Below are 26139 nucleotides of genomic sequence, written 5' to 3'. Positions count from 1 at the left end.
GGCCTATCATGGGGAGGGGGGGGGGGGGAGGGATGGCATTGGGAGTTATACCTGATGTAAATGACGAGTTGATGGGTGCTGAGGAGTTGATGGGTGCAGCACACCAACATGGCACAAGTATACATATGTAACAAACCTGCACATTATGCACATGTACCCTAGAACTTAAAGAATAATAATAATAATAAATAAATTAATTAATTAATTTAAAAAAAAGAATGTTAAATATGGGCCCCAAATCTCTTTTGGCTTGTAAGGTTTCTTCTGAGAGATCTGCTATTAATCGAATGAGCTTCCCTTTGTAGGTGACCTGGCGTTTCTCTCTGGCTGCCCTTAACATTTTTTTTCCTTCATTTTGACCTTTGAGAATCTGATGATTATGTGTCTTGGGGTTGATCTTCTCGTGGAGTATCCTACTGGGATTCTCTGGATTTCCTGATTTTGAATGTTGGCCTGCCTTGCTAGGTTGGGGAAGTTCTCCTGGATGATGTCCTGAAGTGTGTTTTCCAACTTGGTTTCATTCTCTCCATCTCTTTCCGGTACCCCAATCAGTTGTAACTTCAATCTTTTTACATAATCCCATAGTTCTTGGAGGTTTTGTTCATTTCTTTTCATTCTTTTTGTCTGAGCTTGTCTGTCGGTCTTATTTCAGCAATATAGTCTTCAAGCTCTGAAATTCTTTCCTCCACTTGGTCTATTCAGCTATTGATACTTGTGGTTGCATTGTGAAGTTCATATGTTGTGTTTTTCACCTCCATCAGATCATTTGTGTTCCTCTCTCACCTGATTATTTTGGTTAACAGCTCCTGTAATGTTTTATCATGGTTCTTAGCTTTTTTGCATTGGGTTAGAACATGCTCCTGTAGTTCAATGAAGTTCATTATGACCCAGCTTCTGAAGCCTATTTCTGTGAATTCATCCATCTTAGCTTCTGCCCAGTTCTGTGCCCTTGCTGGAGAGGTGTTGTGATCATTTGGAGGAGAAGAGGCACTGTGACTTTTTGAGTTTTCAGTATTTTTTCATTGATCCTTTTTCATCTTTGTGAGTTTACCTAGCTTAGATTTTTGAGGCTGCTGACTTTTGGATGGGGTTCTTGTGAGGACTTTTTGTTGATGATGTTGTTGTTGCTTTCTGTTTGTTTGTTTCTGTTAACAATCAGGACCCTTTTCCATAGGACTGCTGTGGTTTGCTGGAGATCCAGTTCAGACCCTGTCCCTTCTGAATCTAGAGGTGTTACTAGTGGAGGCTGCAGAATAGCAAAGATGGCAGGCTGCTCCTTCCTCTGGGATCTCTGACCCAGAGTGGCATGACCTGATGCCAAAAGGAACACTTCTGTATAAGGTGTCTGGCTGTCCCTTTTGATGGGGGCTCTCACCCAGTCAGGAGGCAGGGGATCCAGGACCCACTTAAGGAAGCACTCTGGCTGCCCATTGGTGGAGGGGGTGCACTGCATTGGGGGAAATTTCGCTCATCCAGACTGCCTGGATTCCTCAGAGCCAGCAAAGGGAAAGACTAAGTCGGCTGATCTGCAAAGACTCAATGCTCCTCCCACTATAGGCTTTGTCCCAGAGAGATCAGAGTTCTGTCCATAAAGCCCTTGCTGGAGTTGCTGAAATTCCCGCAGGCAGACCCCACCCAGTGAGGAGGCATGGGTCAGGGTCCGTCCTAAAAAGGCAGTCTGACCATGATCTGCCACAGCCACTGTGTTGCACTGTGGAGAATTCCTGCTGGGTCGAAATTTCCCGGTCTCCACAGCACCGGCAGGGGAAAAATGGCAGACTGGAGCTGCTGTGGTGGCTGCTGCCTCTCCCTACTAGGAGCTCAGTCATCTTAGGCAGCAGGCAGACACTGTGAACTTGGTAGTTTTAGATAGTCTCCAGCCAAATGGCTGCTCAGAGTTTGCATAGCTCTGTGCTTGGGACCCAAGACCTGGTGGCGTGAGCTCACTAGGGGGATCTCCTGATCCGCGTTTTGCACAGATTCATGGAAAAAACATGGTTTCCTGGGGTGGGTAGCACAATCACTGACCACCTCCCTTGGCTAGGGGTGGGAGATCCCCTTTCCCCCCATGGCTCCCAGGTGGGCCTTTCCACCACCCTGCTTTTCCTCGCTCTCTGTGGGTCACGCCACCTGCCTAGTCAGTCCCATTGAGAAAACCTGGATACCTCAGCTGCCAGTGCAGAATTCACTCACTGTTTTCGTTCTTTTGGGTGGGACCCTACAACTGCAGCTGTTTCTAGTCGGCCATCTTGTCATGTCCTACTACCTAGAAATATATTTTGATGTCCATGCATAAATAATCAAAAAAATTAAAGTATCCATTCTACTTCCCATAGCCTATGAAAAGGAAGAGATTTTTGTTTGCATTTATTTTTCCCCTTTCCTCAATCAACCCTCAGATTTGGGTATTTTAAAATAATAATTTTATACAGTATCTTCAAAATATCTTTATTTTTTCCAGTTTTATTGAGGTATAACTGGTATACAAAAATTACAATAATCGATGTATATAATTTGGTGAGTTTGGACATATATATACACTCATGTTACGATAATCACAATGAAAGTAATAAATATATCCATGTGTCTCTCTTTTTTTTTTAAGAACACAACATGAAATCTGCCCTCTTAAAATTTTAAATACACAATATCTTATTTTTGACTTTATGAGGTCGGTTGTACAACAGATCTCTGGAACTACTTCATCTTGTATAAGTTACAATTTTGTATGCACTGAGCACCTCCCCAGGTGCACCTCCTTCATCTCCTGGGAACTACTATTCTGTTGTCTACTTCCATGAGTTTGACTATTTTTGATGCCTCATATAAGAGGAATCATGAAGCTTTTGTCCTTCTGCAGCTGACTCATTTCATTTAGCATAATGTCTTCCAGGTCCATCCATATTGTTGCAAATGACAGGATTTCTTTCTTTTTTAAGGTTAAATGGTATTCCATTCTATGTATATGTCTTGTTTATTCAAGTTGTTCACCCATTTTTTATATCAAGTTATTTGCTTTTTTGTTAGTAAGTTTTAGGAGTTCCTTATGTATTTTGGAAGTTAAGCTCTTATTAGACATATGACTTGTAAACATTTTATATCATTCTGTAGGCCAACTTTTCACTTTTCATAATTTCCTTGGCTATACAGAAGCATTGTAGTTTGATATAGTCCCACTTACCTATTTGTGTTTTGGTTGCCCATGCTTTTGGTGTCACATTCATGAAATCACTGCTGAGACCAATGCCAAGAAGCTTTCCCCTATGTTTTTCCTAGGAGTTTTATGGTTGCAGATCTTATGTTAAAATCTTTAATTTATTTTGTGTTAATTTTTGTATATGGTATAAGAAAGAAGTTCAATTTTATTCTTCTGCATGTGGATATCTAATTTTCCCAACAGTATTTGCTGAAGGGGATTTTCTTTCCCAGTGTGTATTGTTGGCACTCTTGTCACAGATCAGTTGACCACATATGAGTAGGTTTAGTTCTCTATTCTGTTCCATTGGTCAGTGTGCCTATTTTATGCCAGTTACATATATTTTCTTTAAATAATTATTTTTAATTGTTGTTTTGTCAGTTGATTCCTCAAACTGAGGCTGAGATACATTTATGAGTGTTAAGAGGTTGAGAGGGGGTTGTCTATAAATAGGAAAGGAAATAATATTAATCTGAGAGAATCTCCAGAACATAATGCATATCTGACAGCTATGACAAGAAAGGTGAAGGAAGAAAGAAAAGAAAGGTGAAGGAAGATTGATCAAGGAGAGCCTCTGACTGCGATTCAGATCTCACAAAATTTCAGCCGACTCCACCAGGAGCTCCCAAAGGTTGCTTTTAAAAGAGTCCTGCGTTGGGTAGAAATGGCCAAATCCCAGTATTTCTCTTGTTCTGGGTCATTAGCTGAGGTATGCCCAGGAAGTGTCTGACCTTCCCTTGAATGCAGAGAAAGATCTTGAAGGCACTGCTATCTGAAGGCTGTCTGCTCACTACAAACCTTGTTCCCAGACAGCAAGTTCTTGCTCTGCCATGGTTTCTGCAGTTGTACTGTATGATATAATAGTGTCCACAGGTATTGTTTACACATTACACAGTTTTATTGTTCATAAAGCTCATTGCCATGCCTATTATAATATGTCTTTCTATACTTAGAATCTTTGTATTTTTCATTTTCCCGATGAGCTAGATCAACTTTTTATGCATAATTTTCTTGGTGGGCTTTTGAGGAGTATGTTTTCTGAGTCATGCCAAACTTGAGAAAATCTTTCCATTGCTCTGACAATTGGATCAGGCAGAAGCTTCATGGGTTTTAACTGTTTTGCTTAAGTATCCCAGAGAAAATGCTCTATTTTCTTCTGGCATGCAGTATTCTAGATGAGAATGCTAATATTTACTTTGATGACCACCTAATTTATTTTGCTTTGATGACCACCTAATTTAATTCTCCCCAGATTTTTGTGGAATTAAAAAATAACTATAATTGTTTCAAAGAGTTCTTCTTAGAAAAATCCATACTCTTACATGTATAACAATCTTTTATAACTTTTGCCTGATTTTTGGTAGAAATTTTGAACTGGTAACTTGGTCTTCCTTTAGCTCAGGGATCTTCGAATATTATAGTTGGCCACCTTGGTTCTGTCTTTATGTTTATCATTTGTATATTAGTTTGCCAATTCTCTTGTGCTTTTCTCTGTTATCTTACTCTTCTTCCTTTATTCTTTTTTTCTTTTTTTTCTGAGGTCTGGAAAAAATTTTAATATTTTAAAAAGCAATTTTATAAACCATCCAATGTATTGATCACTATCTTCACTGAGTCCTAAAAATTCAGTAACTGTGAATATTTATTAGAGTAAAGAGCTCTCTCAGTGGCTTAACACAATAAAACTTTATTGCTCATTTATATAAAGTCCCTATCAGTGTTTTGGTCAATGAGAAACTGTGTGTGGTCAGGGACTCAGGCGGTTAACCCCACAACTTCTCATATTGGAGCAGTCTGCTTGCTAGGACCTCAGGCTCCTATCCATTCAGCTAGGAGGTTAAGATAAAGTGGAGAATTACACTGTATTTTTAAATGAGCATGTCTGAAATTGATGTACATTACTTCCATTTATATTCCATAGGCTAAAATTCAGTTACATAAACAAGAGAAACAGGAATATGGAGTTTAACTATGTGCCTAGAAATATTAACAACTAGATTTTGTTGAACACGGAGCAGTCTCTCCCATATAATTAATTGTTCTCAGCTAAAATCAAATATCTCTGATCTAAGATTGACTGTCTTGTGAAATCACCAACTTTTTAAAAATGTGCTATTTTCCTATAAGTTTAATTTTTAGAGGATTTTTAATAAAAATAATTCAGCAGAATGATTCTTAGTTTTTTGGATAACTGAGTCTTCATAGTTCTAATAATCACAGCTTAAAAGGGAGCTCTATTTGTACCATTGATGATGGCATTTACTCCCAGCCCTCACATGATCATATTCTAAGCTCTTCTTGTATCTCAAGACTAGTCGTCTATAAAATACAGACTCCAGACTCACTTGCCCACAGGAAACTATAGTTAGGAATCTAGAACAGATCCACAGCCTATTTTTATATATAAAGTTTTCTTATAACTGATTTTGTACTACAGTGGCTGAGTTGAACATTTGCAATGGATATTGTATGGCCTAAAGCCCAAATATTTACTCTCTGGCCTGTTACAGAAAAAGTTTGCTGATCCTTGGGCTAGAAATTACAGGGTATAGAAAATTAGGAGGTGTAAGCCCTCGGGTCTAGAACTGTGGAGAGTGGGTCTGAAGTGGCAATTAGGAGATACATAACCAGGAGGGCAACACAGAATAAGTCTACATTATTCTTAGATTTACTTTCTCCAGGTGAAACTTTCCCCATTCATTCAGTCATTTTCTAATGATATGTTTTCCCTCACCTCTATCACTACTACCTGGGAGTTCATACATGTCACTTAAAATGTGGCTTCAAATTTAATAGTTCATTATATACTTTATTAAAATATATGTAATAGTTTAAAAACCCTGCCAGTATTTTCTCTATATAAATACTTCTTTAAAATGCAGGCACTTGGGTATAATCTGATCAAAATTTCCAATTTAGAAATAATGTCACAAATTTTTTCTATATATGCCATATTGAAAGGGAACAAGCAAGCTGAGCTCTCTTTCCTGCCTAAAACTCTTCACATCAATTTATTTCCATTTGCTTTTCAGACAACTGGAAGGAATGGCTTGTCTGTGAATTTTCAATTCAGTGTCCAACAAAAATATCAACAGGTTTAGGTTACAAATAATAATCTCCTTTAATAGGCAGACATTAACACTATTTTTAAAAAACAAGATTGGAAATATCTACTGTAATCCCCTTTCCCCCTCATCAGTTAAAAAGAATTCAGGGTTTTAGCCAAAGCAGTTTTTCAAGCATAACTTATATTTATATTCCTCTTAGTTCCATCCTTTGAGCAATAGCATGTGAAGAAAAACTGCTTTAAGTAACAGCTTCTCTGAGCTAACACCTTATTTCTTCCCTGATATCTTATATATATGTATATAATATACACATATATAAATATGTATATAGGAATATATTTTATATGCATACTTTTTTTCTATGACTTTAAAGATGATATTAAAAGTCATGGTTTAATTCTTTAAATGTAGACCAAATCAAACTAAGTGAAAAAATGTAAGAATAATCTTGTAACTTTTAGTTTGTATTTTATGTATTAGTTTGTATTTACCCCTTTCACATCCAAATTAAGGCTCTCCTGAAATTCCTTCAGTCTTTTAAAAGTATGCAAAGTCTTTTGTCTCTTCTTTCACAGAACCCAGCTAAAAGCAGAGTAAAGAATGTAATGATGGGAATTTTTTATTTCTATCTCTAGGTTTCCCATAGGACTATAATACTGTATAATGCCTTCCCATAGGACTGTCTGATTCTCATCCCAACTCAGAAGAAGATACTGTAATCAGTGTCAGGCTAAATATAGGAACTTACAAAGTGTCAGGCTAAATATAGAAACTTACAAAAGTCAGCTTGCCAAATTAAGAACAGAAACTTTTAAGGCTATAATTAAAGGAAATATTTGAGAAAAACTAACAACCCTGAAATCATAGAAAAACTGTTAAAATATTAATTTATATAATTATCTAGTGTAAGAATAGATTTAATGCTTATGTTATTAGCATATGTGACAAGCATAAAATGCTCCCTTTCTACCATCACCAATGGTGTACATGTTCTAATTACTGGCACCTGTGATTATATTACTTTCTATAGCAAAAGAAACTTTTTAGACGTGATGAAGTTAAGGACCTCGAAACAGGGAAATCATCCTGTATTATCTAATGAATAATGGGCCCAGTCCTATTGAAAGATCCTCAAAAATGAGGGAAGCAGAAAAGAGGAATTAGAGGGAGATGTGATTATGGAAATATGGGCAGAGAAATGCAACACTGCTGGCTCTGAATAAGGAAGATGGAGACTGTGAGCTAAAGAATGTTGACAGACTCCGGAAGCTGAAAAAGGCAAGGAAATGAATTATTCCCTAGAGCCCACTAAAAGGAATACAGGCTTGCTGACACCTTAATATTAGCCCAGTGAAACCATGTCAGATTTCTGACCTATAAAATTATAAGATGATAAATTTGTGTTGTTTTAAGCTACTAAGTTTGTGGAAATTTGTTACTTAATAAAAAATTAATGCACCATACATAGTTATCAAAATTCTTTATGTTCCACTGGTTTTGTTGTTCACTAATAATCTTTTTAATACCCTGTTTCTCTGTTTCTGTATTTTCTACTTTGATTAAATTCTTAGTCTAAAAGACTAATTATTTGAGAGATTGTTTTTTGAGGAAGGTCACATATGTGGCATTGTCTAAATCATTCCATATATGAGAATAATTTTTAATTATCCTTGTTCATAACAGCAAATTTAACAGTGTAAAATTGAATTGTTGGGTCACAGTCATTTCCTTCATCCTCTGGATTTTATTTCATGGTCTTTACCTCCAACTCTCTCTCTTTCTTTCTGCTAGGCTACACTGGTTTTTCTTTCTTTGTAGGAAATCTTTTCCTATTTATAACTTTAAAAAATATGAATGCAGGTCTCTGTGTTTCTTTTCCTTATATGTAGTTCTTTTGCCCCAAAGACACAAATATTTATTCTGAAAAAAATTATTTTTAATATATCTACTCAGTTATTTACTCCTCGAATTTCTATTATTTGTATGTTACATTTCCCTCATCTGTTCATTGTCTCTTTTCTCTCATTATCTTACTTCTTTTTCTAAATATTGCAAGAATTCTCAAGGTGATGCTAATTTAATTTTCCTTATTAATTTTCCTTATTGTGTATTTTATTTACTGTGCTTTTATTTAATGTTTTTATTCTTTTAAAATCTGCATTCAGGCATTTTGGATTTTAGATTATTCTCATTTATTGTTTAATTTTATAAGCATAGTGTCTTCTAAAGAACATGGGTTAGACATTTTCTCAATTTTAGTTTTCTTCATCTTCTCATTTGTACTGATTCTTCAGAATAGGTACTACCTTTTGAAGTCAGTGATATTTCTTGGCTTTCTCATTCTAAATCCAAATCCTAAATCTGCTTTTCTCTCCATATATGAGCTTAGACAATTTAGTAATTACCTCTAAATTCAAATTCCTCATTTATAAAATGTTGACATGTACTTGAAAATAATTATATTATGAATAACTGAAATAACACAAAAAGGAGTTAACAAGGTGTCATGCATATGGTAATTCCTCAATGAGCACTAGTTGCCATTATAATCACTGTTACATCCTCTTCCTCTTCCTCAGCTTCACGGTAGAAGGAGGTCTATTATTATCTAGGTAGCAGCTGAGGTTGATTTTGTGGCAGTACTTGGGTACCTACTCTAATCTGACACATCTAGATAAAAGAAGAAAAAAAAGCCATTTAGAGTTACTATAATGTTTCTTTGACATTTCAGAATTTCATTTCATTGAGACCAGCCTGATTGACAACTGAGCCCGAGGCAGCTACAGCAGAAGATTTATTTCTGGCTATGAGTGTCTTTCCCTTCTTTAATATGGCAACCAGAAATTTGGTGGGGTGTTCTGCTCCAATCTTTATTTCTCCCACTTGCCTGGACTTGTCCACTTTCTCTTGCTTGAAGGTGACCATAGCCATACACAAGCTGTTTGCCTGAGTTGATAGTCTAAGTTTCTTCTAATGCTTTCACATTATGACAAAACCGTAAATGTGAATCTTTTTTCATTTTTAAAAAATTATCAAATCTTATTTCTGCTCATTTAGAATCTATTTAAGGTTCAGTAATTTCTAAAAATAGTTTGCTCTACTAACCTAAAATATCTAGCATTACTCCATTATAATGCAGTGAAAACTAAGCCAAGTTTTACATCTATTGATTTTTCTTGTATGTTCAACTATAGCTCAATCCCTATGTAAAGTTATAAGGCACTTTAAATAGGCAGTTATATATAGTAGAAATGGAGCCCCCCTCAATAATATGAAGCAACCTAAAAGGTATTAAAAAATACTTTCAAAGAAATCTCCTTCAGTTGAGGTTAAACAGATGTTGAATATGTTTTCTATTTTAAACACTACCATTGTGGTGTGCTCAGATTTTTTCCACCTAGCCAGGAATAAAATGATTCAGACTTTTAAATCCTCCCTCTTAAATTACTGGAAGTAATTGTTTTGTGATATGAAATTTTTATTTTAGCTCATATATTGTTTTATAATATTCTATCATTTTTCATATCTCTGGGCTATCTTTTTCTGAATTTCCACTTAAAGCTAAAAGACTCTGAAATGAACTTTATTGCCAATTCTTTGTCTGTTTTGGTACCAGTATCACGCTGTTTTGGTTACTGTAGCCTTGTAGTATAGTTTGAAGTCCAGTAGCATGATGCCTCCAGCTTGGATCTTTTTGCTTAGGATGGTCATGGCTATACAGGGTCTTCTTTGATTCCATATGAAATTTAATTTTTTTTTTTTCTAATTCTGAGATGCCAATGGTAGTTTGATGAGAATAGCATTGAATCTATAAATTACCAGGGAAGAACAAGTTAGGTGAAAGTATAAGTTTAACCACCGCCTTTTCCTCCAAGCCTCATTATTCAAGGAATTGACTAAGGAATGAATTTTAGAATGGATGTTAATGCAGCTTCCTTTTGTTTCATCAGTTAAGGACAGGGCAGCCAAACACATGGCATTAGTAAGGTGACCTTCCTCACTCCGTACCTTCAAATCCAAATAATCAGCAAGTTCTCTTGTTTTCTTCACTCAGTGATTCTGTAGCCTTTTTTCTTTCTCCATGGCACTGCCACTGCTTTTTTTTCAAATAGTAATAGCATTGCTACTATACTATTATAATGGAGTAATTTGTTTATGGTCTTGCTCAACCTTCTATCCCCAAATCTTCTTTCAAATTGCTGATGAATGAGATTTCAGGAAAGAAGATATGATTAACTCATTCTGTTGCTTTCAATGCTTCTAAGAATCTCCACTAATTTCAAGATAAAAGTCAAATGTTGTAGCCATTTGTGATGTAACACTTGCCTATTGCTTCGCCTCTACACTGACCTTCAGCCACAATGAAATATGTTCATGCTCCAAGACAAAACTTACTCCTCCATATCCAAAAACTTTGTCTTCCTGCCATTCTCTTTTCCAAGAGCACTAAGCACTGACTGAAGAAGGTTGACTAATATCTTCTCATCCCTAACAGTTGTAGTTTGGCTTCTAGATTAATAATACTTAGACATCAAGTAAATTTCTGCATAAATAAAAACTATGAACTTAAGCAACATTTAAACCTTCATCAGAATAGCAAAGAAATATTGTTGCCTTTAGAAAAATTTTAGTGGTTATATAAAATGTTAACCATACACTCCAAATCCCGTGATTACAAATTATTCCTATTTTATGCTTTTCTGTATGTTCTAAGTTTTATGGCCTAGGCACTTAAAGTTTATGACGGAAAGAATAATTCTTACAACTTTTTAATGAATGACTAACAGCATGAGAATCTGTCATTATTTTATAATTTCTTTCAAAGTATTATAAGTGCTTCACAGGTTTTTCATTCATTTTTAATTTGACATCCTTCTCAGCTATGTTGAGGACTAACTTTTTCCTACTTCAAAAGGACAAAGAGTAACTTGCACATCATATCTCAGGGAATCACTGGCAAAGTGGTATTAGTAATGTTTTTCCATCATCCTTTTAGCAGAAACCACTGGCAAGGTTCATAGAATCTCAATCAGTTATCAAGTTGTCACCATTTATTGAGCATCCATGTGATACAATTCTCTGTGTCAGGATATCCAAAGCTAAAGATTGAGCACCCATGTGATACAGTTCTCTGTGTCAGGATATCCAAAGCTAAAGAAGCCTTTCAACTATCTGACATCGGCCCTGCCCTCCATCCGTGTCCCACATCCCTCAGCTGAAACAAGACAACACACAAAATAACGGAACACTTTTAAAATGTGCTGGCCTGACAGCGTTCTTGATTGCAGAAAACAGAAACAATAATGGTTATGTTGAACAAAGAAGGAATACATCAGAAAGATCTTGCATAGATCACAGAATTCATGGAAAGTCTGGAGAACCAAGCTCTGTAAAGAGAACACAGCCAGAATCAAACAACAGGCATGACTACTTAATATGCCAAATGTAAATCTTATTATCATGTCTTCCCAACACAATGAGAGAATTAAACTCTCTCAATGTGCAAATCCCTTTGGGAGTCTAAAACCTTGAAGTTGTGGCCAGTTGGTGAACCAAGTTTGTGAGCTTACAACTTTAATGATACGGGAATATGGAATTCTCCTGAAAGAGGAAGTGTGTTTCAAGGCTAGGTAGAACTAAAAGAAAACAACGCTTCCTACTCAAAGGCCCATGCAGAACCAACAGATACATATGTACAAGCTATGGTCCTGAGTGCTGAGGGAAATGCTGGTTGTGATAAAATCAGTCTTCACTCTGGGTTGATTACCTGCTTACTGGAAGATGATGAGGATGCTTGTGACACCATTTTGAAAGGGCAGTGACATAATAATAGAAAAACAGGAGGAAGAGGAGAAGGAAATTGAAGTCAGAAAAGAAAAATGAAACTGGAGTATCTTAGACCATTCAGACTTCTACAACAAAAAATACCATAGACCAGGTGGCTTGAAAACAATAGAAATTTTATTTCTTACAGTTCTGAAGACTAGGAAGTCCAAGATCTAGGGGCTGGCAGATTCACTGTCTGGTGAAGAGTTACTTCCTAGTTCATAGATGACTTATCTTTTCACTGTGTTCTCACATGGTAGAAGGGGTGGGGAAAAAATCTGGGGTCTCTCGTAGAAGGGTGCTAGTTCTATTCATGAGGCCTCTGTCTTCATGACATAATCACCTCCCAAAGGCCCAACTGCCTAATACCATCACACTGGGGATTTGGTTTCAACATACGGATTTTAGGGAGAAACAGTAGATAGCAGAAAACAGAGAGAGAGAGAGAGAGAGAGAGAGGGCCCAAGGATGGATATAAACAGAAATGAGATGTAGGGAGAAAAGGAGGATGTCAGAGACAGACATGTAAACACAAATGGCAAAACAAAATAAAAGAAACTAGCTTAAAATCTGTAGATCCTTGTTCTTTATAGCTGTAGAGTCATTATTAATAAGAATTCCAAGATTAGAGAACTCGTACTTCCTAGGATGTATCGGGTAGGCACTTAATAATAATTGTTCCTAATAGAATAAAACACAAATATTAGTTAATTATACATTTAACCTCATTAAATAATAGCAATCCTGTCAGTGCTATAGCATCATAGTCACGAAGTGAGGAGTTTTGAGACCAATAAAAGAAAAATATTTTACTATTGGCTTTTATCCCTATCTTTAAATTTTTCAGAATATGTGGTTTTATAAATTACCATTTTTATAGTAATGACTATAAGTAGCTTCATAAAATGTTCTACATATTCAAGAGATGAAAATTTGTTTTTAATCTATGTCAGCAGCTTTCTTGATCCTTTTCCATTTTATCTGAACACCCATAATTTGGTTTCTTTTGTGAACAACACTTGATTTTATTGCTTATATTTGTTAATATGACAGCACATATTTTCTTAAGCATCTAATAACTTACAATTTTAACTCGTCTATTTTTTTTCTTAGCCTGGAATAGGAGTAGTGGGATTAGAGTGTGGAAAGGGAAATAGGATCAATCCAAGTGACATTTTGTGAAACAAGCCAAATTTATTGGTAAAAGAAAAGGTAACAATGATTTACTCAGTCTTCATTATTTTATTAGTCTTGAGATACATATTATTCAAGGCTAATCATCAAAGTCATAATTGACAAAACTATGTATTCCTATAGATTGCTATTAGTGAGATGGAAGGCAAATTATATTAATATGGGCATTAGTTCAGAGTTCTACAAGAAAACCCTAGTAGAAGCAGGGTTATATGAAGAGATTTATTGCCAGAAACTGGCTAGGCAAGTCTTTAATCTGAAGGCCAGTGGGCTGGAAACTGTCAGGCAGGAGCTGACACTGCAATTCATAGGTGGGATTACTTTTTTCTCTGGAAAGCCTCAGTTTTGCTCTTAAGGTCTTTCAATGGATTGAATGAGGCCAACTCAAGATTATCAAGGATAATTTCCTATACTTAAAGTCAATTTACTGTAGCTATTAATCACCTCTAAAGAAATACCTTCACAACAATAACTAGATTAGTGTTTGACTGAATAACAGCCAAGTGGACACATAAAAGTCATGATCACAGATGTTCAGTGAATTAAAAAAGCCTTAACAGAGCTGGAATTAAAAAGTCAACAATATGTACACTAAGGCCTTAGTAGAGTAGCAAGGGTGACTCCAGAGTCAGGGCCAGGGAAGATTTTCTGGATATTCAATGCAATTTTTAGAAAGGCATTGAATACTTATTGAATAACCTTGAGATTGGTTAAAAGAGAGAGAGAGTTGTCTTGAGAAACTCCCAAAGCATATCCCTTGTCAGGGATTAGCAGCAGCAGCAGCAGCAGGTTGATTAACCATCAACTAACTTCTATTTCAGGCTCTGTGCTAAGTGTAACCTCATTTCATCTCACAACATCTTCATGAGTTAGTGTAATTAATGCCTCCTTTCACAGTTCAGGAAACTGAAGTTTAAAGCAGTCCAGGCTTGCCCAGTAAATTAACACTTGTTGAAGCCCCATGATAGGGTAGAAACATTGCTAAGCCTTTACGTTACTTGATCTTTGTCATATACTTTCACATGTGGAATTCTCTCTCTCATTTTATATGTGTGCATATTGAAGGCCAAAGAGTTTAAGTAGTGCACCCTGTATTTAGTATCTAGTAAAAGGTGAATTCAATCAGGTTTTTTCACTCAAAGCCCGTATTTGTTCCACTGCTCGGTAGAGAATCAACATTCATTTTTTATCTAGGACATTTCTGACAAAAGCAGAACAATTAATACAAAATAATGACGGGGGTGGGGGTGAAGAAGGGAATTTTTTCTTAACCGGCTAGACAAGAGAGAAAGTGGGTCACTGTGCAAGGCTCCAGGATTCACGAAATGCTACCATAAATAAGCAGAGAACTAAGGAGTGTGCTGCATGTCCCCCCGGCATGTAATTTTGTATCTGTGTTAAAGTTTGATAATTAAATATTTTTATTAAATATTAAATATTGATATATACAATACTCATGCATAATTACCCATATATGAGTAATTATTGCTCAAGTGAACAATAAGGCATATAGCCATGCTATTGTTTTACTACAGGGAATTTAAGCAGCAGTACCAGAGAGGTACTGAGAGGTGACAATGTGCTAGCATCCTCACTCTCAGGGCATCCTCGGCCTCCGGCCTCCGTGTCCACTCTGGCGGCACTTGAGGAGCCCTTCAGCCTGCCATGGCACCGTGGGAGCCCCTCTCTGGGCTGGCTGAGGTCGGAGCCTTCTCCCTCTGCTTGCAGGGAGGTGTGGAGGGAGAGGCGTAGGCAGGAACCGGGGCTGTGCTGGCAGGCCGCTGTGAGTTCAGGCAGGCGCGGGCGTGGGCTCCGCCCGCCCCACACACGGAGCAGCCGGCCAGCACCACCAGCCCAGGGCAGTGAGGGGCTTAGCACCCGGACCAGCAGCTGCCGAGGTTGCGCCAGGTCCCTCAGCAGTGCCCGCCAGCAACGCACTCAAATTCTCACTGGGCCTTAGCTGCCTTCCCACAGGGTAGGGCTCAGGACCTGCAGCCCACCAGGTCTGAGCTCCTCCCCCTGCGGTGGGCTCCCGCGCGGCCTGAGCCTCCCCAACAGGTGCCGCCCCTGCTCTGTGGCACCAGGTCTCATCCACAGCCCAAGGGCTGAGGAGTGCAGACGCCACTAGGGACTGGCAGGCAGTTCTTCCTGCAGCCCCCGTGCAGGACCCACGGGGTGAAGCCAGCTGGGCTCCTGAAGTGAATGGGGACTTGGAGAACTTTTATATCTAGCCAGAGGATTGTATGTGCACCAATCAGCACTCTGTGTCTAGCTCAGGGTTTGTAAATACACCAATCAGCACTCTGTTGAAACGGACCAATCAGTTCTCTGTAAAATAGACCAATCAGCTCTCTGTAAAATGAACCAATCAGCTCTCTGTGGGTGGGGCTAGATAAGGGAATAAAAACAGGCTGCCAAAGCTAGCAGTGACAACGTGGTTGGGTCCCTTTTCATACTGTGGAAACTTTGTTGTTTTTATCTGTGGGTTCTCGCTGTTTCTGTGAGCTGTAACATTCAGTGCAAAGATCTGCAGCTTCTTTCCTAAAGCCAGCAAGACCACGAACCCACTACGAAGAATGAAGAACTCCAGACCCGTGGTACTTAAGAGCTGTAACCCTCACCACGAAGGGCTGCAGCTTCACTGGTGACAGCAAGACTGGAAGCCACCGGAAGGAAGAAGCTCCAGACACATTTGAACGTCTGAAGGAACAAACTCCGGACACACCGTCTTTAAGAACTGTAACACCGCGAGAGTCCGCAGCTTCATATTTGAAGTCAGTGAGACCAAGAACCCCGCAATTTCGGACACAGTACTAATCTTAATAATAATACAGCAAGGGTTTCTCAACCAGTGTCACAATACATAACTTTTTCATACTCATTCGTGCAATGTAACTTGTGTTCTTATTAACAGTGAAGTGCTGTAGTTTGTGAGTAATGTACTTTTTTCCATAGAGCAGAAACAAGGTAATACCTATGATATCAATCTCTCTAGATTTGGTCAGTCTGAGTACAGTCAGGAATATAGCCCCTGAAACTATTCTAGGAAGAAAAGATTCAATACAGAAATTAAAGTTTGTACAAATACGGCAGGAGCTGAATGTTCTATGGATGCTGGTTTCAAGAAGCAATCATCAGTAATTTGAGTTCAAAACACTGGAATGGCGGGGAAAACTGGGCATGTGGTGAAACCTAAGACCTTGGGGTGTCTGGCCCTCTCTTGGCCTGCATAGTGGGAGCTGGTGGAGTGGTCTCCAAGGTTGCCACGTCTGGCGATCTCCCAAGGATAATGGCTTCCCCCTTGCCTTCCTAATCTTCCTTCAGCGTCCCTTTTTGGCAAACTAGCCCGGAACCAGACAGGAAAGGGAGTTCAAGAAAATAAGTGCCCAACTTCAGCAGGGAGAAATGGTGGTACTAAGTTGATCACTCACTTGGGTTACAGTATACATCCTTGAGAGAGGGAAAGTATGAGGTAAACTAACAAACCAAGAATTGCACATGGGGATGTGTCACCGGTTTGAACATGTTCTTACAATAAAAGGAAAAAAAAAAAAAACCAGTTTGAAACAACTGTGATAAAATGTATGCCTGAGCAGCCTATGGCTACTGAAGGCTGATATAAAGCCATTTGAAATGTAGCACGATAACCTCTTTCATTAGAATGAGATCACATTTTAAATTTTTGTGTTTTCAAGCTGGATACCATGGAGTGAGGGAAGGAAGGAGGTCAGGTCTATCTACCTATTTTCCAACAGTAGGGGTCAACAGCAGGAGAAAAATAAGAAGCAGCAAACTTGTTTTCTGTAGCAGTGTAACATGCTGCTCTCCTGGGATTCCTACCTGTATAATTTATCCTGTTACACTGACTGCTGAATAGGAAAGCTTGGTGTTTCACCACTGCTGTGATGTGACACTGGAAGTCTGGGCAAGTAACTCATTTATTAAACTGGCACCATAAAGTGAATCATGAAAATATAGCACTACACATTCAGGATATGGTCCCAAACACAGATGAAAAACTAAGATCTTTTAAAATGAGGTAGTATGTACTTATTAAGTGAGGCAACATGTGAATTATTATTGGTTAATATTTGTGAAGGCCAGCAATGTGCTAGGTATTGTATATCACCCTGAGCAAATAGTTGTTTATATTGTTTACATAGTTGTGTGTGTGTGTGTATATATATACCTGGTATCCTACAATAGGGTCATATGGCATATGGGAGAATGGAGCATATCTCAGAAAAAGCAGATGAACATTATCAATCATAACTAATTTATATTCTTCATGTCTACCAGCTGAGGTTTCATTTTTTTATATATATTAACATTTATATTATACATCACTGCTTATGAAAATTATGACTGCTTGAAAAAGAGTTAAGCTTTCATTGTCCAATTGTAAGTTGCCCTAAAGTGGAACCTCCTTTTTTTGATATGTGAAGTACTCTATTTTTATTGAGATTGTAAGTTGTTGGTGTTGAGCAATGTATCGTAAAGAGGAACAGTAGCTATGTGAGACACAATATTGGTCAAAAATATGTTAAGTTGAACAAAGTTTTTAAAAATAAAAGAAACCAATAAACCATGTGTCAAGAGCTGTGCTAGGTACTTTCTCAGGTGATTTCCCTGTATAGTTTATTCCACCTTAGAAACACCACATTAAAGATAATGATCATGGTTTTCAATATTGAAGATCAGTGATTACAAAGAGAGAAATAGTACTGGATGGAATGCATTAAAAACTGATTGCACAAATGCACCAACAAAGTCTTTGTAGTTAAAAAAGAGCCCCTTTCAACTGCTTTTCTTATGCCATTCCATGGGAGAATTCGTTTTGTGAAAAACAAAATAGTAACAGAGTCTCAGTTCATTTGTTCTGATGCCTAACTTTTAAAAGTTCTTAGAAATCAAGCTATCTGCAATAAGGGTGGTTGAATTTCTATAATTTAAGGTACAGATGAGATAAACATTCTTATTATAAGCTCAGGTGTTTATAACTTTTTTTTATAGTTCAACAGTTTCCCCATGTACTAATTGATTCACAAGACAGTTCTATTACTTCCACAGCTTGGGCTAGATATAATCAAGAAGAACCACTGTGGCACCCAGAAATAAAAGTTAATGGATCTTTTGCTGAGCCACAAAGAGAGTATTTTTAGTGTTTGACTAAGGGTTCAATTTCACACTTGAGAACTTTCTAGTATGTCCCCCTTTTCACTGGCTTGTACCACTCACACTTTAAGGAGAGATGGAAGAAGCTAAGTCAAGCCGACAGGAGCCATGTCTTTCAAGCCAGAAATACAGCTGCCAGAGAACACAAATGATGACTTTATATAAGCGTAAAGCCAGCAGGGTGTCTGGGGACATCATATTTCATTGCTCTTGTCTGTTTACTACAAGATATAAAAACAGTCATTTGCCACCGGGGAGATGTTTCATGAATTGAATGTTATAATTTTATAATCAGATACTATGACTTTAGGGGACTAAATGAACTTTTCAGGAAGATGATTTCTTTCATCCTGTGTTCCAAGAACAGGTTCCAGTTGTCTTTCAAAAAGTGAATGTTAATTGCTTAAGTAGCTCCTGTTAGTCCTTTCTGGCCTGAATAAAGAACATTAGGAGTTCTTTGTTTCTCTGTATCTCTGTCTTGCAAAACAGGTGTTTCTTCTCCTATTATTTCATAACTTCCTTATATGAGTTCTTTATTTTTGTTTATTTTTCAATTGTTTGGAATATAAGACACAACCACTTTTAGGAAGCATGCTTGAGTTGTATAATTCATGAATCGTATATTTAAAATGTCTTTTTGTTGTCTTGGCTCACGAAATTAATCTCATGAATGACAACTTGACTGGGCATAGAAGTTATTGTATTACACTGTCTTCTCCTTCCAAATAGTTACACACTGCTCCACTTATATTGTCATCTAATATTCCAAGATTATTGTACCTTTTCCCACTTTATAGGTGACATATTTCTTCTTTACAGATGCATTCAAGCTCCTTTCCTTAATAAAATATTCGAATAAGAAAAAGTCATTAGTTTGTATCCTAATGTGGATCTTTTTCCTTTATAAAGATAAATGAAATAGAAAACACTGTGATGTTCAAGAGAGATTAAATGAACCAAATGTTGATATGCAACACAAACTAAACTTCAGTGGTTTTATTATAACCTCAGTCAGACTCATAGGCTGCAAGAGAAGACCTCAAACTGAACTAGCAGTAATAATGCAACACTCACGTGTTCTGGAGATTGGACAGCTGACAGTCCAGCAACTTGCCTAGTCATGAATTTTGTTTACTCTCTATTCAGATCTTGCTTACGATCTTATGCCTAAAATTTTCTTAGGACACATCCTAGCCTACAAAATCCTCTAAGTATCTTTTCTTAACATTTTACATTGGAGACTGTGTCAAGGTGGTGCCCTCCCTTACGCATCTATTTCAGAGACTGGGTCTTGCATGATCAACAGGTGTTCCCCTATGTTCTTTGCATGTGGGCTTCAACAGAAATTTTCTTTGGGATACAGTTTGCCCTTTATATCTGAAAACCCATGCTTCTTTTAAAAATTTCACAAAATTTCTGTTCTGTTACATTTTTGAATATTTGTATTTCTTTTTTGTCCTATTTTCTTCATGAGGCATACGAATTATGCTTCTGAGTCTCTATTATTTTCATAACTGGCATCTTCTCACTCTTTGCTCTTATTTCTTTGTCCACCTTTTTAAAAACTATTTGTGATATTTCAATTTGTTTTTCCTCTGGTTTTCTGCAGTATTGATTTTGTTATCTTTTTTTTCTGAAGCATTGAATATAAAATATTCTTCAATATCTTAGGGAAATTTTTTTCCAACTGTGTGTTTTGACTGTCTTTTGCTTGCCATTTTCTCCTTCAACTTTGTGGTTGAAGAATTTTTTCACAGATAACATACTGATATTTTTCTCTCTCTTAGTTTTTTTCTCTTTTAAAATTTATTTTAAGTCCTACATGAATGTCCTACTTGCACAAAAAGAATATAAGTAGGAACTCTTTGACTCTGTCACGTTTTTATCTGATCTTTTATAAACTTTCCCCTCAGAATTGAGGTTACATTTTTGAATGTTGAATTTCTCTAGTCTGTGTTAGGACTTGGGATGCTTGAGGAGAGTAGAATGGAAGCTGGGGCCAGGAGTACCATTAGTCTTGAAACTTGGTCCCTGTGTTCCTCCCTCTAAATCTCTTTAAACCTCTAGTCCTTCTAAACTAGCAGTATGTTCTGTTCCATGATGGGAATGGAGACCCTCTGGAGGATTTGGCCTGCTTTTGTGCTTTGACTTCAGCGGGGAAAATTAGCAAGATGCCAAGTGTAAACTATAAATCCGTAGTACATTTTGTTTTCTTCAGATGATATTGGTCTTCTATAATTACGAAGGTGGTTACAGGATATTGTTTTATATCTTTTTTCTTCTTACAAACTTAACTTTCAATGCACTTAGATGTTGGAAAGTCAAGTCAATAAAAATGTCACTGAGTATACTGTTTCTGCTTCAGTCCTGGCTGTCATTTCTGTTCAGCAGCAGGGAAAGATACCACGAATATAGTGTTTTCTATTTCCAATTTCATTTGTTTCGAGTATCTTAATCAATTATTCAAAAATATATTGTTTTTCTTTTCCTGTGCCATACTATTCTCTAGATAGAAAAAGATGTGTCCCAATTACAAGCATCCTGCTAAACTTCTTTCAACCTTGTCTTATGTCAAGCAGGTATTCTTTGGGGTCTGTGCTTTAAAGTTGGAGCTCTCCACCTGTTTCAATGGAAATGAAGTCTTATTATTTCACCAATTTTGGTGGATTTGGGAGTGTAACTTGGGACTGCACACCTTTCCCAGAGATCTTGTTGACCACTTTAACTGTAGGATCTATGGTTGCCAGTCCTTCTGGTTATCACCTGACACCGGGAAAATCTACCTTAAGCTATCAATTCCTCATGTCTTTCTAGTATTCTCTTGCATAGAGCCCTACATAAAAATATCCAGAGGGAGGGAGATAGCATGTATTAGTGGACATCACAGAATTTATAGTAGGGCTTCCAGAAAACCATGAAGTCTTTGAAAATGCATACTTTGCATATATTATTCACAATCTTAAAAAATGTCTTTCTTATAGTAAGAAACAGATGTGGATATAAACTTCTTTTGCATTATATATAGTCTTTGTATATGTGTGTATATATATATAGGGCTTCAGGAACACAGAGTTTCTGAGTCTATGTGTTATTCTTACCTCTTAGGGGCCTAAGAATTTCTTAAACAATGAGTATCAAAGTCCTTAACATAACTGGCTGATAAAGTCCAGGCATAAGTCACTATAGCTTTTGCAAGTAAATTCTTTTTATTTTTTCAGTGCAAAAGGGTCTACTCCCATTTCCTTTCTCTGGTTACTTTCCGTAGCTACATGTGGAAAATTTAATCAGCCTCTACTGAGATTGTATAATGCTGCCCCATGGTTCTGCTGTTGAAGTTGATTCTTACACACCTCTGTGGACTTTGCACATTCTGCAGTGACCCTCTTGCTGACTCCAGTTCTTACAAAGGTTGTAATAATGTGTGCTGGGGTCCCAGAGATTATCAGATGCCTTAGGTTACACCCACATATTCTATCATTTTCTTTTCCCAAAACATCATACCATGCCAAAGTGGTTGAGTCTTAAAAGATATACTAGAACAAGTCCTCCTTATTAACCTCAAAATCATTTTATTTCAGTAGCTGCCTTGCCTTTCCCTGTCAGTGTGTCTGCATTGAGACCACCTTAATCTCTCTGGACATGTCTTCCTACAGGTTTCTTTTCCTCTAGAAACTGTAGGCTATTTAGCCCCTGTTGAGCAGTGATAAACTTTGCATATGCAAAGATAAACTTTTCTGAGGAAGTGAAAACCTTGATAAAATCATAAAAATTCCCATCACGTCTTTTCCTACATGCATATAGTCAAAGGGCACTGCTCATGTGATACCTGAAAGTTGCTACATTCAGGGAAGAGCAGGGAGGTCACTGTGGCTAGGCCAGAGTGATAGAGGTTGAGTAGGTTTGGGATGGGCATCAATGATGGGAGGTAAGGTCTGACAGATTATAGGTGACTGAGTGAAGGGATTCTGCTGGCCCATATGACAACTCTGTGAGACCTGGAAAAAGGTGCACAAAAATTGCATTGTTTGGAACTCAAAAGATAAATGTTTGAGTGGATGAATACCCCATTCATTCCCTATGATGTGGTTGTTTCACATTGCATGCCTGTATCAAAACATCTTATGTACCCCATAAATATATACCCACAACACTTTATTTCTTAATTTTAAAAAAGAAAGAAAAAGGTACACATTAGTCATGCACCAGAAGATGTAGTTTGATAAATTGATTTTAACCTTTATTAGCTGGTTCAGCCTAGTGCACACATACACAGTAAAAAGCCTATCAACCAAACAGAGCAGCCCAGAGCTTGCATGTCATCATAAGGATGTTATGCTCTACTCTGAATCCAAATGGGAAGCCACTGGAAGCTGTTGAGTAAATCAGTGACATGACCTGACTTACCTTTCAAAAGGATCATTTGGGCTGCTCTGCTGAGAAAAGGAATCATGGCAGAAGCAAGAAGGCCAGTTGGGAGGATAGTACATAATTTGGATGAAAAATTCTGGTGGCTTGGATTAGGATGTTAGCAATGGTGGCAAAGAGAAAGCTCAGGTTTTGGCAATATCTTGATGGTAGGTCCTATAGGATTATGATAAAAAGAAACATGTCAAAGATGACTAAAATAATAGAGTAAGCCATTTTTAGTCTTCTCAGAATCAGTCACTGAGTAGATAAATTTGGGAAGTACCTTCAGTGCATTATATTTTAAATTCCTATTTGTTTGATGATAATAATAATATTTCCCTAATTAGTATACTCAGTTGGCATAAGAATCACATGATATGTTGCATCTCAAATTATTTTCATATGGCAAAATATAATAAATATAATGTTAATTATATGAGAGCTAGCTATTGGGCCAGTTTTTACTTCAAAAAATGTTTTAAAAGAATTAAGTGTGAAGCTTCTTTTAGTGGCAAGCTTTAGTCCAAGCACAGGAATTGAGAGAAAATGCTATATTAAGGCTAAGTCCAGAAATCCAGGCTAAGATGACCAAAAGATCTGAGGAGTTTCCTGAAAAGGTCTAAAGAAGTTCCCAGAAGTTTCTATAGTACTGCCATGGCTGTGCTATTATGCCCATCTGCAGGCACGAGCTATATAGATGTGCACAAATGTTCATGTGTCTTCTGGATTCTTCCCCTTCCAGTCTATGCCTTAATAACCATCCTCAGTTGTCTCTTCGATTTCTCTATTTGCCAGAGAAAAACATACAATACAGACTTGAACCCTTTTAAAAAGGAATCCAGACTAGTAAATATTGCTAGGGATACTTCACAGTGAACATTAGCCAAATATTTAGTATTTAGTCACAGAGTAAATTCCCATATCTCCAAAATGTGGAAGATTTAATATGCTTAACTAGCTTTTAGGGTTACTGTGAAAATTTGTTAATGGAAAGCCTTGAGGAAAAGTGTTTATAATGCACTTGAAAAGAATAATTACAATGAAAGGCACATTTAGCAGGCATGTAGAATGTGGTTTAATTTCTTTTGGTTATAAAGCTCATCACTGTACATAAAAACCCAGCTTTCTCATGAATGGATAAGCCAGTTAGAAAAACTCTTGGTAGTCAGTTCTGCAAGATATTATATTCAGTAATTAATTTTACAATAACTGGTTCACACATACAAAGTAGTCCATTTGCATAAAAAATTACTGCTTAAATGACAAATCAATTATTGCACACAAAGTCAATTATTATACACTTGTTTAAAACCGAATATCATAATTAAAATTTGAGTAATTTGCTGTTTTTCCTATTGCAACACAGTACAGTAATTAGTATTCTAGCTCTGTGAGATTAAGTATCTCTATAAAGCCATTAAAATAAAAATCCCTAAATCTAATGCATAGTAGATGCATGATAATTGTAATGATTCAGGGAAAGATTTTTTTTTTTTTTAATAATAGAAATGATCACTGAGTTTCTATCTTGTTTCAAAACTTTATGACTGAGTCTACATGGCTATTGGTTAGCACTGTTTTTTTCTGAAACAAAAGTGAGGGTAAGAACTGAGAATTGCAAATCTGGAGAGCAAATGTCTTTCATGTTGAAATAAATTCACCTACATAAAACAATTGAAATTGTTTAAAACAAAGCATCAGTTGGAAGGTTCCAAGATGGCTGAACAGGAACAGCTCCAGTATACAGCTCCCAGCGTGAGCGATGCAGAAGATGGGTGATTTCCACATTTTCAAGTGAGGTACCAGGTTCATCTCACTGGGGCTTGGCAGACAGTGGGTGCAGCCCACAGAGTGTAAGCTGAAGTCGGGCAGGGCATTGCCTTACCCAGGGAGTGCAAGGGGTCGGGGAATTCCCTTTCCTAGCCAAGGGAAGTTGTGACAGATGGTACCTGGAAAATCGGGACACTCCCACCCTAATACTGCACTTTTCCAACGGTCTTAGCAAATGGCTGAGCAGGAGTTTATAACCTGCCCCTGGCTCAGAGGGTCCCATGACCACAAAGCCTTGCTCACTGCTAGTACTGCAGTCTGAGATCAAACTGCAAAGCAGCAGCAAGGCTGGGGAGGGGCATCCGCCATTGCTGAGGCTTAAGTAGGTAAACAAAGTTGCCGAGAAGTTCAAACTGGGAGAAGCCCACTGCAGCTCAATGAGGCCTGCCTGCCTCTGTTGACTCCACTTCTGGGGGCAGGGCATAGCTGAACAAAAGGCAGCAGAAATTTCTGCAGACTTAAACGTCCCTGTCTGACAGCTTTGAAGAGAGTAGTGGTTCTCCCAGCACAGAGTTGGAGATCTGAGAACGAACTGACTGCCTCCTCAAGTGGGTCCCTGATCCCCGAGTAGCCTAACTACACCTACCAGTAGGGGCTGACTGACACCTGATACAGATGGGTGCCCCTCTGAGATAAAACTTCCAGAGGAAGAATCAGGCAGCAACATTTGCTGTTCTGCAATATTTGCTGTTCTGTAGCCTCCACTGGTGATACCCAGGCACACAGGGTCTGAAGTGGACCTCCAGCAAACTCCAACAGACTTGCAGCTGAGGGTCCTGACTGTTAGAAGAAAAAATAACAAACAGAAAGGACATCCACACCAAAATCCCATATGTACGTCACCATCATCAAAGACCAAAGGTAGATAAAACCACAGAGTTGGGAAGAAACCAGAGCAGAAAAGCTGAAAATTCTAAAAATCAGAGCACCTCTTCTACTCCAAAGGAATGCAGCTCCTCACCAGCAATGGAACAAAGCTGGATGGAGAATGACTTTGACAAGTTGAGAGAAGAGAGCTTCAGATTATCGGTAATAACAAACTTCTCCGAACTAAAGGAGGATGTTCAAATCCATAGTAAAGAAGCTAAAAACCTTGAAAAAAGATTAGACAAATGGCTAACTAGAATAAACAGCATAGAGAAAACCTTAAATGACCTAATGGAACTGAAAACCATGGTACAAGAACTATATAACACATGCACAAGCTTCAGCAGCCAATTTGATCAAGTGGAAGAAGGGGTATCAGTGATTGAAGATCAACTGAATAAAATAAAGCCAGAAGATAAGATTAGAGAGAAAAAGAATGAAAAGAAGTGAAGAAAGCCTCCAAGAAATATGGGACTACTATGTGAAAAGACCAAATCTACATCTGATTGGTATACCTGAAAGTGATGGGGAGAATGGAACCAAGTTGGAAAACACTCTTCAGGATATTATCCAGGA

Source organism: Mandrillus leucophaeus, unplaced genomic scaffold (assembly GCF_000951045.1).
Source record: "Mandrillus leucophaeus isolate KB7577 unplaced genomic scaffold, Mleu.le_1.0 Scaffold754, whole genome shotgun sequence".
NCBI lineage: Eukaryota > Metazoa > Chordata > Mammalia > Primates > Cercopithecidae > Mandrillus > Mandrillus leucophaeus.
Note: the sequence above shows the minus strand (reverse complement) of the source record.